Source organism: Grampus griseus (genome assembly GCF_964374135.1).
Source record: "Grampus griseus genome assembly, chromosome: 13".
NCBI lineage: Eukaryota > Metazoa > Chordata > Mammalia > Artiodactyla > Delphinidae > Grampus > Grampus griseus.
The window spans coordinates 13,280,053-13,293,460 of NC_139007.1; positions in this window are offsets into that span (position 1 = coordinate 13,280,053).

Consider the following 13,408-nt stretch of genomic DNA (forward strand, 5'->3'; position numbering starts at 1 on the left):
AAAAACAAGAAGATAAAGGCATCCAAATTGGAAAGAATGAAGTAAAACTGTCATTACTTGCAGATGACGTATTACACATAGAAAACCCCAAAGACTCTGTCAAAAACTGTTAGAACTAATAAATGAATTCATTAAAGTTGCAGGTTACAAAATCAATACACAAAAATCAGTTGTGTTCCTATACACTGATAACAAACTACCAGAAAGAGAAATTAAGAAAATAATCCCATTTACAATTGCATCAAAAAGAATAAAATACCTAAGAATAAATTTAATCAACGAGGTGAAAGACCTGTACACTAAAAGCAATAAGACATTGCTGAAAGAAACTGAAGAAGACACAAATAAACAAAGATATTCCATACTTTTTGATTGGAAGAATTAATATTGTTCAAACATCCAAACTACCCAAAGCAATCTACACGTTCAATGTAATCCCTATCAAAATTCCATTGGCATTTTTCACAGAAATAGAAAAAACAATCCTAAAATTTGTTTGGAGCCGAAAAAGACCCCAAATATCCAAAGCAATCTTGAGAAAGAAGAATAAAGCTGGAGGCATCACATTCCCTGATTTCAAACTATGTTACAGAGCTACAGTATTCAAGACAGTGTGGTATTGGCATAAAAATGGATACATAGATCAGTGGAACAGAATACAGAGCCTAGAATAAACCCACCCATATATGGCCAATTCATTTACAACAAAGTTGCCCAGATACAACAAGAAAACGACAGTCTTTTCAACAAATGGTGTCGGAAAAACTGGACAGTCACATGCAAAAAATAAAACTGGAACAGCTGGGACTTTCACTGCAGCAGTTATTTGGAATTACATTTTCCCTGGACAACAAACGTCCAGGTAGCTTAATGAAAAAGAACCTCTCATTATATCCTTTGGTAGCCATGTGTGTTGTACTGACCAGTAAATTATCCTAAGAAAACAAACCACAAGCTACAAATGGAAACAAAAAGCTAAGAGGTTAGCAATGCTTTTTAAAATAAACATACAGAATTAGAAGCTTAACGAAGTATAGTATCCACCCTACTTCTCTGGTTACATCTAGAAAAGTGAATATTAAATTTAGACTCTATTCTTGACTATATTCTAAAATGGACTGATCAGCAGATTTGATATGTAGTATTAGATAAGTAAACTGAAATTAAAAACATTCAGTGCACATAATGCTAAGAGCATACAGAGTCACCCAAGAGGTGTCTGAGAGTTGGCTATATTACAATTAAAAACTAAGCTTACCTTCATACTTAGCAATTGTGTCAGTGACATGTCATGGAAAAGTGTTAAAATGAAAGTCAGAAATTTAGCTTCTTACTTGGCTCTACTTTGCAGCATAACATTGGGCACACTACATAAAACTTTTGGGTCACATTTTTTAATTTTTAAAATATAGTGAGTAAAAATCAAAGTCCTCACATGTATTGTGTTCAAGAAATGTAATTTTATGTATTTGTTTATTTTTAAATCAGCTTAATTTCTACTCCACTGGATTAGTGAAAATTTAGTGTATTTGTATATTCCCCTCTCAATTCCCCCTAGGTTGCACCTAAACTTCAAAAGTCTTACATAGGTCAAGTCATGGAGTGTGTGTGTGTGTGTGTGTGTGTGTGTGTGTGTGTGTGTGTGTGTGTGTGTGTGTGTGTGTGTGTGTGTGTAATCTGGGAGAAGGCATGATGTGGAGGTGTGTCTTAGTCCATTTGACATGCTATAACAAAATTCCATGGAGTGGATGGCTTGTAAACAACAGAAATTATATCTCACAGTTCTGGAGGCAGGAAAGTCTAAGATCATGACTCCAACAGATTTGGTGTCTGGTGAGAACCTGCTTCCTGGTTCATAGACAGCTGTTTGCTGACATGGCAGAAAGGGTGTGGGAGCTCTCTGGGTTTTTTTTTTTTTATAAGGACACTAATCCCACACGTGAGAGCTCTGCCATCATGACCCGATCACCTCCCAACAGCCCCTCATCCAAACACTATCACATGGGGAGTTATGGTTCAACACATTAATTTGGGAGGGACACAAACACTGCTGATCACAGGATTCATCAGAATCTTGATGTAAGCTGGCCAAAAATTGTCTTGAAATTACTCTTACCTGTTTGTAGATGTGTGTCTCTGTGAGCTATTCCTCCTAGCTTGCTGTAAGACCTCACTTATCCATATCCATGCAACTGTCTCTAGTCCAGAGGCTGTTGGCCACTGCCATGCCCTTCAAGGCTAGATGGAATCATTGCTATGTTCCCAGGCCACAATGGTCCAGTGGAACTCTGGGAAGCTTCCCCATATAGGCTTTTTTCCATTGCGGTCTCATAGCTTCCGGGGACTCTACCCAGGGAAATAGAGAACAGGTACTCATTGCTCGCAGCAACCTCAAATCCAGCTGCCATTTGGCCCACCTTTGGAGCTTGATCCAGGGTAGAGCATAGAAAACCCCCTTCAGAAGCACCAAAAGTTGTGCCTCCTGATGCCTTTCCCTTCCCCAAAAAGTGAAATGTTGCCTAAGCTAGATATGAGGATGCTCTGCTCTTACCCATGATGTTTGTCCCCCGATTCTTATTTATTCTCTGTTCTATTTCCATTCTGACTGGGCTAGTGCAACAGACAGCCTGAAAGACTCTCTTTTCCCTTTCCTTTCTGCTATTGCATGGCTTTCCTGAGGCAATGAGCACACAACGACCAAGAATCAAGAAACTGAGTGATCCCTGAGGACCCTTAGATTCTGGATTCACAGTGTGAGCAGTTTCTTCTTACTAGATCTGGGGGCATTGAAGGTAGAATTTCTGATAAATAGGAAAGCCATTAAAATGACCCAATGATACTACTTAAAAAAATATACATAGTTAACTTCGTTATCCCATATAGTTAGCAAATGAAGTAGACTATTTAAGTATATAATTTTATTAATCCAGAGTTCATATAACCTCCATAGTATATGGTTCTCTAATTTTCACAAATTAGATATACTACAGATGAAATAAATATTGGTTTTGCAAAATTCTCATTTTCTTAGTCATTCAGAAGGCAATACAGAATTATTTATGGCTTTTAATGACTATAACTAATCTGTTACCTGAAACATGTGGCAGTATTAGCTAAAGCTAAGTTCAAGCAGAATAACAGAAAGTTTTTTCTGTAAAGAAATGGAGTAACTCCAAGAACAACAAAAACTATATCTGTGAGATGTGACCCACTTGGTTGAGCCAGAACTCTATAATTGAATGAACCCACTGTGCATTGCTTGACATTTTAACACAAATAGAACAAGTTAGCCAACTTAAAATCCTTTTTGTAAGAAAATGTGGATACAAATTTGTAACAAATGACTGAAAGTATAGCAAATCTGAACAGAAATAGACATTCACTGTAAGGAAATACAAGCTATGCCCAGATGCAAAGAGTTGAATTAATAATAAAGTGGAAACTTAAGCCTATAAACCCTCTGGGTAAGTTGAATTTAGTTTCACAGACTCTAAACAAACATTCAAAATGTTCAATTTATAAATGTATTGATTAACATGAAATCTATAAATTGATAACAGTTGATTTACTAGTTGATTATTCCATGAAAAACCAAGTGTTCTTTTGGCTGCTCTCAATCAATCAGTAACTTCTATTGAACCACTACTGGTATGTAAACACTGTGGTAGGCATCAGAGACACAGACACTTAGGACAAAATCACTTCCTTAAGGAATTTAACGCTGATTCAAGAAACAAATAAGCAGTGGCTTACAAAACAGGGCCTAGTCATATATTTATTCAACAAATAGTTCCTGATTATTTAAGTTATTTGAGGCACTGGGCTAATACTGGACTTAGACAATTTCCTCTCCTACAATATAGAACCACTGGCCTACTGAAAGAGGTAATTTAGAAGGTTAATTATAATACATATGCTTAGATAAGGCTCAAAGTTCTATGAGAGATCCAGGAAAGGTACCATGGACTCCATAAAGAAAGCACTTCTAGCTGAGACATAGCGGAAGCACAGATAGAAAATATCCTAATTAAAAGAATGAAGAGCATGTGTGTTAAAGAAGACAGAGACACTTAGTCATTGTAACAACTTTATTTAACCTGATTAGGGATTTATAATGTATGAAAGAATATTTTTATGAGGAAGAATAGGAGGACCAGAATTGAAGTTTGTAGTAGTCAGAATAATGGCTCCCAAAATACCCATGACTTGTTTCCCAGAACATGTGAATGTGTTAAATTGCATGCAAAAGGGCTTTGCTAATAAAACTGAGTTACTGACCTTAAAGTAGAAAAACCATCCTGGATTATCTAGGTGAGCCTGACCTAATCCCATGAACACTTAAAGCCAAAGAACTATGGCTAGATGAAGAGAAAGGGGGAAGTCAGAAAGCTTCAACTCAAGAGAGGCCTCCATCCACTATTGTTGGTTTTGAAGTTGAAGAAGGCCATAAGCAAGATATGTGGCTATAGAAGTTAAGGGCAGCATTGACTGACAGCCAGCAAGGAAATGGGCACTTCAGTCCTATAACCCCAAGGAAGTGACTTCAACCAACAGCCTGAATGAGCTTGGAAATGGATTCTTTCCAGAGCCTCTAGAGAGCCCAAGGTGGCTGACACCTTGATTTCAGTCTTGTGAAACCCAGAGAAGAGAAACTAATTGAGCCAACCAGGACTTTGGAACTACAGAACTATGAGAAAACAAATCTGTGTTATTTTCAAAACACTAATACGAAGTTAAAGAGGGAAGTAGAGACTAAACTTTTTAGGTCGTCTTATGCCCACCAGGCTATTTTAGACGTTTGATTCAAAGCATAAACAGGAGTGGATTTTACATGAAAAGGAAATTTTATAGCAATGTAAAAAGTAGACATTAGAAAGTAAGATTCTCTACTACAATGTAAAATCCATGAAGGCAGGAATTATTGATTGACAATATTACAACCCCATTCCCTAGAACAGTTCCAATACTTCACAGGTACTCTAAAAGGATCAGTAGAAAGGATCCAACAGTAGAAAGGATCAGTAAATTCTCAGTCAAATTTTGCCTACTGCAATTATGGGCATACTTGGGGAAAGGTGGTCAAAGTCTTCTGTATCTTCATGCACCATTTTCTAGCTACCTTTTTTTTCACTTTCACTGAAGGAATATTTAGGTAAGAAAATCAAAATAGGTTCAGAAAATGGCACTAAGGTGATAGCATGTGCTGAGGATGGACCTGCTGTCCTGTAGAGGGTGAGAAGGACTAGAAATACATGGTGGGGGCTTGACTTGTCAGGAGACGCATCTGGAATCAGGAGTAAATATCTCCTGAAGCTCTCCTGGGGAGTGTTTCTTTCTATTCCCCTTCCTCATCATAGCTACATGTTCTGGATTTCTCACTCATTGAATGAGGCAGAAATGAAACTACATTTCCAAGTTAGTCTTTACAGTAAACCATTCCAAATAGGTACCATAAAATGCCTTTGGGGAAAGAAAAATAAAATCAAAACCCAATGAAAAAGACCATTCTGACTTACTGGTTTGGGTCCTGGGCAGTAAGACAAATTCAGTTTTTGGAAAATTATGTTTATCTTGTGTATTTTTCATGTTTTTAATTCTAGTCATTGTTTGGATTGTAATTTCCCCAAAGGAAAAGATGAAGTGAATCCTCATGCATCTGTAGAAACATGGTTCAATACTTTGCACATAATAAGTATTCAATAAACAATGCTGTCTCTCCTATTTATTTGGAAAAGTAAAAAATGGAAAACAGGAAAACTAAAAACAGATCCCTCAGAAACTGGCAACTATCTCATAGTAATCTTCATTCTAGCTCTTCATTGCCTATACTCAAAGACAGATAACAAAGACAGTTCATTCTTTTGATCTTTACACTATTACTGGGTGCCTACCATACCACATGCAGGGACTCAGTGATGTCCTTGATAACAGAGAGTTCACAGTCTACTTGGGGAAACAGGCATGGATCAAATAATAAATATGTAACAATAAATTGAATGTGTTCATAATGTAAAGAACATGTTCCTCAGATAGAAAAAAAGACAGAAAACAGTGCCAGGCAGACATTATCTTGGAGTTCTGATGTAGCAGGGCATTTTGGCAGAAGTGCAAGCTATTTAGTAATGCTAGCACACAAAGCTGGGTCTGATGAGAAACTGGAAATGGGGTTGGGGAGGGAGACTAGCCAGAATGCGTCCTGCTGAGTTATCTGGACTTCATTCTGTAGGTGATGCGCACATCCACTATCTTGGGCTTCCCCTTTAATAAAGTAATTATTCAACTTTGGCAAATGACTTACAAAACTATACACTTAGGAATTTCTGTGTTTTAAAAATATTTCTAAACAAATAATAGTATTATTCATAACAATCACTGTGTCCCATTTCCAGAAAAAAAATATCGCACTTAGATTTTTTTTTTTTTTTTTTGTGGTACGCGGGCCTCTCACGTTGCGGAGCACAGGCTCCAGACGCGCAGGCTCAGCGGCCATGACTTACGGTCCCAGCCGCTCCGCGGCATGTGGGATCTTCCCAGACCGGGGCATGAACCCGTGTCCCCTGCATCGGCAGGCAGACTCTCAACCACTGCGCCACCAGGGAAGCCCCACACTTAGATTTTGTTCTTATTTATTTAGAAACGAATTTGTTTTTTCCTTGTAGGTAATATTTCAGTCACACAATCAATTAATCAATCTGGAAATTGCCCCCTTTGTCCCAGAACCCAAATTGTACAAATTGCATAAAACACTAGGAGGAAAGTTTCCTTTCTCTCCCATTTTTATCCCTAAACACTTAAGCTACATAGAAGAAAATTTACCACCATAAGAAATACAAAGTAAATACAGTTAAAGACACCAGCTAGAGAATATAAAATGATTGCCTTCTTTCTGTAGAGAAATACAAAATGTTGCATTTTAAGTGAGAAAATAATGTTCTTTTATATCAACCTAACACCTGAAAATAGAAATAAAGGATATTTAAATTAGCCTTTCTTATAACAGTGGTAATCAATCTTACTCTTTCCTCAAAATGAACAATTTTGATTAAAATGTAAACACAATCAAGAGGTTTAATGAAGAAATTTCAGTCCCTGAATTCATAGAAATTCTATTATATTAGTTGTTACCTAGCAGTTTTTTCAAAAATGTGGGGAAAATAGTTGGCCATTTTGTTTCATTTGCTCTTAATCTAACCGCTTCACTGTCTGCGTAAGCAGTACCTGTTAGAAAAGTGCAATCCAAATATTTACAGTAAATGCTCAGTATGTGATAGAACTGTGTGGGATTTTGCGGGGAGGGTGGGGTGTGGGAGAGGGGGACTTTTCATTGCTCTAAAATGGAATAGGTGATCTGTATTGGACAAATCATGTTTCCTCTAATATTCTGAAGATATTGTCTGTACAGAACCTGTTAAAGCACAAATTATTGTTTAAGCAGAGATTCATAAAAATTTGGAGCTAGGAGGACCTAAAAGTTTATCTCATCTACATTCTTTTTGTTCTGTGTGCTTCTCAATTTCTCCCAGATTCCCTTGCACTTAGTTTAGAGCCTTGTGACTAGTTCTAGTCAATGGACTGTGAATGAAAGTGTTACATTACTTCTCAGCTGAGTTCTTAAGATCAATGTGCCTCCTATGTCTACTCCTCCTGTAGAACCTACCGCGCTGTGGCCCCTCAAGCAACCTGGGTCCCTGAGTGACTTGTAGAGTGCCTTCTCCTGCCCACTTGATTGGAAAAGAAATGTAAGTAAGGAAAAAAAAATGTTGTTCTATTGAACAACTGAGATTCTGCAGTCTGTCTGTTGTGGCAGTTAACATTATTTTATCCAACACATATAACATGAAATGTGTTTCTGGTGTAACAAAACCTAAACTCTTTGACATTGACCTACGGTCATAGGCAAGGTAACCAACATCAGGAGCTGGAAAGATGGAGACAGGGTTATGCATAGGCCATATATTTGTTAATGCTGATGAAGTAAGAGAAAGATGATGTACTACTAAACTTGTAGCTGTCACAGGAGGTCATCTATAGGACGTGAGCTGGATCTGGGCAATCAGAGGCTCCTCATACCCCCACCCCAGTCTTTGGAATATATATTCTGCCCACCGTTCCCACAGTGGGAGCCATTTTTAAGGACACAGTCTTGAAAGAGCACTATGTTGTTGAGACCATCTGAGTGGTACACGTGACTGAACCCAGTTAAAGCCTCTATATAAGCTGTAAGATTCTGAAAGTGGGTGCACAGATTTACTCCTTTTGCAGCTGCCCAAGACAGGCCTCATGAGTAAGTTCCCTTGCTTATTAAACTGCCACCTAGCAATCTGGTCTGCCTCTTTATTCAGTCTTTTCTTACCCTCTGTGTACGTGAGTCAATTTGCAACCGACAGTAGTTCCAGGGAAATAATGTATATTATAGCTATTGGTTGTGTTTGACAATATACTTTAAGAAAGTGACTATACAGGAAGAATTAGTCAGTTTTTAAGCAGAAATCTGGGCCTTACATGACCGGAAAAACTGACAGACTCAGACAGTAAGAGAATGGATTAAAACTGTCTTAGAGACAAAGGCCGGTATGTATCCATTTTCTATTAGATAAAATAAAATGGGGAAAAGATTAGATTACAGGTGTGGCTGACACATATGTTCTGGAGAACCTCAAGAGAGCTTCCAGCATTTGAAGAGAAACACATGAAAGAAGAAAACAAAACATTAAAGCAGACTCCAGAATCATGACTCATGGAACTGTCTGGAAGCAAATAAATCAGAAGCTTACTGCATTTTCAAAGGAATGCTTATCACAAGCTTGGACTGCAAAACACCTTGGATTGTTCCAGACTTAAATTAACAAACAAGAAAAAGCTGTGGATCCTCAAGACTATCGAGGGAAAATGAGTTAAGAAAGCTTTTTATTTGGCATAGCTTCCAATTCCTATTTCAGATAAGCCAAGAATAACAGAAAAGAAGAAACACTCCAGAAGGCAGAACCAAAGAATAGGGAGAATAATAGATATAAGAAGTCTTCCAGAGCAGAACCAGAAACTTAATCAAAGAACCTCTGCCTTCTCCGAGTAGGAGGTCTTAAAATATCTGTCAAATGGGATTCCAGAATTGCTTATAGACTAGTGATGGCTATGTGCCACCCAGTCTTCTTTATTCCCAGTGGGACTGTTTATTACCCTTATCCTGTTCCTACTGCATTTTTGTAAACTGATGCATACAGTGCATGGGTAACTTGTTCATACATCTCCAGCTCAAGATGACTCATAATGCAACTGTATGTATCTTGGAGATCATGGACTTGAATTCGATTCAGTGACTTGATGGAACATTGGGAGTTACTGAACAAAGAGGAGTTGTCTGTTTTCTATATGAGAGAGGAAGGAAAATTTATCGGACAGTGCCAGAGATAGCTCGTGCTTACCAAATATTTCATATGTTTCCCTAGGACTTCTATTTTGGGAAGTGATGGAACAGCTGAGCAGCAGACTAGTGTTTCTAACAACTAGAAAGGCAAAATAAAATATAGCATTCATTTGCCTGAAGGTAGCAAGAAGCTTCTGAGGCAGAAAAATAGAAGGGCTAAGACTCTGGAGATAGAAGAATATTGAAAAAGTAAGCTGCTTCTGCAGCTGCTTTTATTTGGGATCTTTTGATGATTCTTGCATTGACAGGAGGCAAAAAATCCAGTGAAAACTCTGGTTGCTATGTGGAAGCAGAGATTTAGAAAGCAGAAACAGAGATTTAGAGAGCCTCAAGCATGTAGCTAGTATGACCAAAACCGGGTCAGCAGGCTAAAATCCTAAAAGGAAAAGCCTCTGAAAAGTAAACGATTCATAAGACAAAAATTAGAGTTTGGCTCCTTAACTAGGGAGATGAACTACATAAAATACACCAGACTCCTACTTGAAAACCCCATAGGGACAGGTGCGAGCTTGACAGAGACTGGATTTTTTTCAGAGCTGCAATGTGGCACTGACTGTACCCAGTACCTAGTTGAAGTTAGTTGATGGATAATCAGCTACCCATCTCTCTGTCCAAGAGACACAGAGAATCTCTCTGGAAGGAGAAAACATAATCAGAAACCTCTATAGATTTTTATCCTCAATGTCTAACATTAAATAAAAAATTACTTAGCAAGGCAAAAGAAGCAGAGAGAAAATAAACAATGGGAGCACACCACTGGTGATCCAGATATTTTCACTATTGCTGAAGACTTTTAAAATGATTGTTATTGATACGTTCAAGAAAACAAAGGAAAGGTTGAAAAAATAAATTAAAATGTAGATAATTTAACAAATTAAAATCTATTAAAAAAACAACTGGAAATCGCAGAAGAAAAATAACACAAATCTAAAATCTAAAAATAACACAAATCTAAATTCATTAGATGAATTTACCAGAAAGACACAGCCAAAAGAAGACAAGATTAATGAATTCAGATAGATCAATATAAAACATGCACGTGTGTGTCTATATTTCCTTTGTACTAGTGCCATGTGTTTCTAATGAGGTCAGGCAGGTAAGCGTTAGTGTGCCATCTGAATCCCTCTTCCTTTCTATGATAGCTCCTGAATCATGTGTCCAAATGTTGCACCCACAGGAGATGAAGTCTCCACCAACCTGGGTCACTGAGAGATTTTGTCATTCAGAGCTCCGCATAACTCCCTATGTGGGACATGAAACTCACAGAAGAAATAATCCTTTTTAAAGTCACTGAAATTTTGTTTTGTCGTGTTTTGTTTTTCTAATGTGGCAGCTATTAAGGCCTAACTTAGTAAATATAACTGTGATCCATAGAAAATTAGTAGATGAAATCTGATGAGTTTGCTCAATAAATCAGACTGCCTCTTAAGTCTAGACGTATAAACTAAACCAGGTTGCTCACAATATTCAATGACCAACCATCTGGAAGTCAAGATTGGTTTTGTCGTTTGTTTTCTTATTTAATCTGCATACTAAATCAGTTTGTTGACTGGGATTAGTAAAAGCTTTTGTTAGTGAAAGATTTTATAAATCCTCCTCTCTTACTGGGCTCTGTAGCTATATAGCAAAGGCTTGGTTTGGCCCTTGATTCTGATCACGGCAACATTATTAAAACTAACTACTATCCAGGCAAGTTGGTATCTCTATAAAAGCTAAGCTCTTTTGGTATATATTTATGAGTAAAAACTGAGAAATTTATTCAGTTAATTGGCCCATTAGGATTAATTTTTTCATTGACTATATGTAGTATTAAAATAAATATGCATTTTTGTAAAATATTAGCAGGTATTCTATTTAAAAGTCAAAGTTTCCTCTTCAGCACATGCTAACGGATATGAAAGACAATTACATTTTGCGTATAGAAGTCAACAAGTATGCCTCGGGGACCCTTCTTGTTTTCATTGCATTTAAAGGCCTTTCATCTGAAATCAGGTGTTAGACTTGAAATCTAAGACAGGATAGCACAGTGAACTGATGTTGACTGAACATAGTCTTTCAAGTCTAATTGCCTTAGTTCAAATTCTGTCTCTTATTGTCAATCTCTTAAACTTCTTTATGCCCCATTTTCCTCATTTTCCTCCATTTCTTACTATGGCGTTAACAGCACTGACTCATAGAACTGTAAGGATTAAATATACAACATATGACACATGGTAAGTGCTCAATGGTTGGCTGCCAGGAATAGCAGCTGAACCACAATGCAGTTGTATATAAAAAAGTCTGTATCTCAATACCACACAGTCAAGTAAGATAATTCAAGAAGACAGAAGGCTTCAGTGTTGCAGTAAGTGATAGGAGTTAGATATACACAAGTGGTAGCTGAAAACAGAAGAGATGATTGTATATTAGAAAATAAGTTGTGCTGATGATACACAGGTAGATTGCTACCTCCCCAAGAGAGCTGTTTGTCTCCTCACTGAATGTAAAAGAACTTGAAAGTTCTCTTACTGCCATCAAAGTCAAGCGTAATGGCTAAAATTCACAGATAGCATGAACAAAGAGTAACAAAATACAAATTATTTCAAAATAAGTTATTATAATGACCAAAACGTATGCCATCAGTATTTATCCTTTATTTACAGTAAACATCTATTGAACGTCTGTTATGTACCAGGAACTCTTCTAGGCACCTGAGATTAAAATTGGCAAACAAAACGACATTACTTGCCTACGTTAGAAGTCACACACCATCTGTTGTTTTAATAACACCCTATTGGTTACATAGGCCAGCCATGATTCAGTTTGGGTGGGATTCCACAAAGCATGATGACGAGAATATGAAGAATAGTGTGAGCAAATTTGTAGACTAGGTATCTCAGTGTGCTCCCTGGCTTGCAATGATTCATATTCCTCTCATATACAAAGTGGTCATTTCCCCCCAAGCCCCTCGAAGGTCTTAGTCCCTTACAGCAACAGTCAATGGTGAATTTTAGCCATTAACCTTGACTTTGATGGTAGTAAAAGAACTTTAAAGTACTTTTACGTTCAGTGAGGAGACAAACAGCTGTCTTGGGGAGGTAGCAACTTACCATCTAAATCAGGTCAGGTGCAAATGAAGCTCCGTGGATCCAGTTCTGAGTTCTCAATATGAAGACCTGTGAACTAAATAGACAAGGTATCTATCCACCAGAGTCCCAACAAACAATTTTTGGGAAAGGCAAAGGATAACCACTGTAAACGTTCTCATTGAAAAATTAAAACAATGGGAGGCATATAAAATTCACTGGTCCACAGCAATTCTGAAATCCCACAAGGCACATGTTGTCAGTTCCTTCATTAGGACTGAAGGCCAGTCCCAATGGCCTCCATACTCTGGGCCCTTAGTTCTGCCTTTCCAATCATTCTTCTTTGTCAGGAAATGCGGCATGTGTTTACAGCTAAGCAATTTTATCAGTTTGCTTCCTGTATGTAAAATGATTGAGGATCCAAATTTCTCTTTTTATTCTGTACTGTCTCTGCCCCTTGCAGATTAAGCTGGCTGTGTTTCTGTCTGTAAAACTCTCACCAAATTTCTTTGGTCCCTTGTGAATTATATTGGGGTTCATTTCACTTGACAAAGCTACACCCATAAGCATCTTCAAGATAGCATATTTTCTACCTTTGGATTAGGCTGAGGCTGTGAGAACAAAGCCCAACTGTTTTAAAATGAATGGTTCTTTGAGTTACCACCTCATATCTTTCTGAGGTTTTAACAGAGGATTTTATAATCACATTTATGGCTTTATTTTTAAATCATAATTTCCTGGCTTAAAAAATAACCATTTATTATCTCTGATAGTTTCTGTGGGTCAAGTATTTATGGGTGACCTGGGTGATTCTGCTTAAGTGTCTCTCTTAAGGTTGTGGTCAAATGGGGGCCAGATGCTGTCATCTGAAGGCATAACTGGGGTTGGAAAAATCTACTTGCAAAGTGGATCACTCAAG